Genomic DNA, 3,058 nt, shown 5'->3' on the forward strand with positions numbered 1-3,058 from the left:
TCGGCTTCAGTTCGCAGCAGTAGCGAAGGAATCGCTCCATCGGGTTCAGTTAACAGCCATCGATCGATCGCTCGGGTTCAGTAACGCATAGCCTGCAGTGCAATCGCTCGGGTTCAGTTAGAGCCCAACGCCTCGCTCGGGTTCAGTTAGAGCCAACGACTCGCACACACGCGCGTACCTGTACGAGAGAAACGCGCATCGCTCTCGCACGGTAACAGGTAACTCCCCGAAATTTTCCTCCCCCTCGCTTCTACCACGGTTTTTTCCGTCATGGACGGCCCAAATAATGTCATGCAGTTGCGTCTCCGGCCCGCCCAGGACGAAAAGCCCATTTTCTGTCATGATTTTTTGTCATAGAAGTAGGAGCCCACCACATATATGATGATACCGGGTTTTGTCACAATTATCATCATAGAAGTGTCATATGTATGACAATTTTTTTTTCATTTGGCCCAAAATTTCACGGATGTGTCTTATTTTTGTAGTGCACACAAGTCTCTCGTCCAGGTTTATCGCCTATTCGGGTTCCATCCGCAAGGAGATCTGGCCGGGGTGTCGCTCACGGCCCCAAACGATGTGAGCAGGGTTCCCAAGCCCACCATCCGGGTGCAACTTGGTACACCGTACCACTGTGCCTAGTCTATCCCAAGCCCACCTGTACCGGGTGCCACTTGGTAGACTACTAGCACTACCTACAAACACCAGAAACTAGTTGCAACTCCTGGACAGAGATCAAGTTGATTAATAAGCCGAGAGAGGCCGAGTTACCGGATCCCAATGTGTGGTAGTAACTGTTCATGGATCACAAACACAGAACTCAGCTCCTGGGACGACTTCAATGAGACAACCCACCATGTACTCCTACATGGCCTCTCACCGCTACCTTTACCAAATCGTGTTCACACACTTAGCTCTCAGCAGTAGGACATGTTCACCACACTCCAATTCATCCCCGATGAATCAGACCTGACGCAACTCTAAGCAATAGCAGGAATGACAAACAAGCATGAATGAGTAGGCACATCGGGGCTCAAACAACTCCTACTCATGCTAGTGGGTTTCATCTATTTACTGTGGCAATGACAGGTCATGCAGAGGAAAGGGGTTCAGCTATCGCAGCATGTAACAGTTGAAACGTTGTTATCCTAATGCAGTAAAAGAGAGCAGGAGCGAGAGAGTGGGATTGTATCGGAATGAACAAGGGGTTTTGCTTGCCTGGCACTTCTGAAGATAGTAATAGTTCTTCATCGGTGTGATCGAACTCATCATCAGAACAACGTCTACTGAGAGGGGACAAATACCGGCAAACAAGGAAGAACACATTCAATACTATGCAACAATATGATGCATGACCATGACATGGAAATATGATGTGGTTTGAGCTAATGCAACTAGCAACCAGATTAAATGAAGTTGGTTTGAATCCAAGATTCAAATTCAAACTCCATATGTGGATATTTAAATGCCATTTATATGATTTGTGCTAAACATCAGGTATAAGTTGTTCTAACATGCATGAAAATGGTACAGATGGATAGATTGGATTTTTCTAATCATTTTCATATATAATATATCTCATTTGGAGTTACGGTTGAATTTCTATGATTTTTACAAGTTTTAAACATTTTCTGGAATTTCCTGAATTAGATTTAATCCAGAAATTCCTTTACTACATCATCAATGTGTAAGCGTGACGTCAGCAGGTCAAAGGGGCTGGTCCGGGTCAAACCTGACCAGTGGGGCCCATTGATCAGTGTCACATTGCTGGCTTGGGTCACTGACGGCTGGGGTCGGTCAAGGGCCACGTCAGCAACGTCAACGCTGACGCGTGGGGCCACGGTGATTAGTTAAAACTAAATAGGAATTAAACTATGGTTAATTTTGGGTGTGGGGCCCATATGTTAATGGGTCAGGGGGTTAATTAGTGGGTGATTAGGCCTAACTAGGTGGCCACGTTGGCGGCTAATCACCGGCGACCACATGCCACGGCGGAGGTGTTGGGTTTGCCCCTCCGGCGACCAAACGAGTGGCGGAGGGGATCTGCATGGAGCGGGTGCTCATCCGCATCAAACAGAGCAAGTAGCAGTGGCTGGGGTGGTCTACCGCGCCGACGACATCGGGCTTTGCCGCGGCCGGAGCTCGGCAAGGTCGGGTTCGGCGCTGTTGTGCACGGTAGGGCGAACAGGTGGATGCACTCGGCTCCTGGGAGCATGCTGAGCCCGTGACGGTGCTCGGACGCGAGCTGCGGCTGGTGTTGGTGCGGCGGCGATGAGGCATGGCGGCGGGGAGCTTCTGCGTCCGTGCAACTACGACCTAGTGGACGCGAGCGAGCATGGGAGTAGGGGGAAAAGAAGCAGCGGCTCACTGCAGGTCTTTTGGTGCTGCTGGCAAGGCAGGGGAGGAACAGGGTCCGGCGAATCGACAGCGCGGATCACCGGCACCCAAGGTCGAGGACGGCGGCGTTGGCGGGGAAGAAAGCTGTCCGGTCTTGTGTTCTTCTGCTTGGAGACGCGAGGCGTCGCGGCAGAGTCGATGGTCATGTCGGCAGGGGGTGCGGTGGCCAGTGGCCATGACTACGGCGAGCGGCGGGCTCCTGCTGGTTTCGGTGGTCACGTGGGAGAGAGAGCGGAGAGGGAAGGGAGGTCCAGAGAGAGTGAGAGAGGGTCGAGGGGCTGCGTGGTGCTCGTCTAGAGCCGTCCAGGAGGAACCAGGCAGGCAGGGAGGGAGGAGGTGGCGTTCGGAGGGCGCGCGTGCGGCGAGCACACGCTCGGCGTCCTACTGGCGCTGGGTTGAAGACAACCTTGCCCCTGGTGGGCTGGGCTGGCCAACTGGGCCCGCCAGGTGGGCTTTGGTGGGCGTCGGGTAAGCTCCAGGTGAGTCTCTGCTCTTTCCTTTTTTTGTTTCTGTTTTCTATTTTTGTATTTTGTTTTTGATCCAGTTTTATAAACCAAATCAATTTTATAAATCCTGAAAATATTCATGAGCACTTTCTGAATTATTTCAGTGTCCCACAAATAATTCCAACATTATTTGAGCATTTAAATTATTTATAGTGTTT

This window comes from Triticum aestivum, chromosome 4B (assembly GCF_018294505.1).
Source record: "Triticum aestivum cultivar Chinese Spring chromosome 4B, IWGSC CS RefSeq v2.1, whole genome shotgun sequence".
Taxonomy (NCBI): domain Eukaryota; kingdom Viridiplantae; phylum Streptophyta; class Magnoliopsida; order Poales; family Poaceae; genus Triticum; species Triticum aestivum.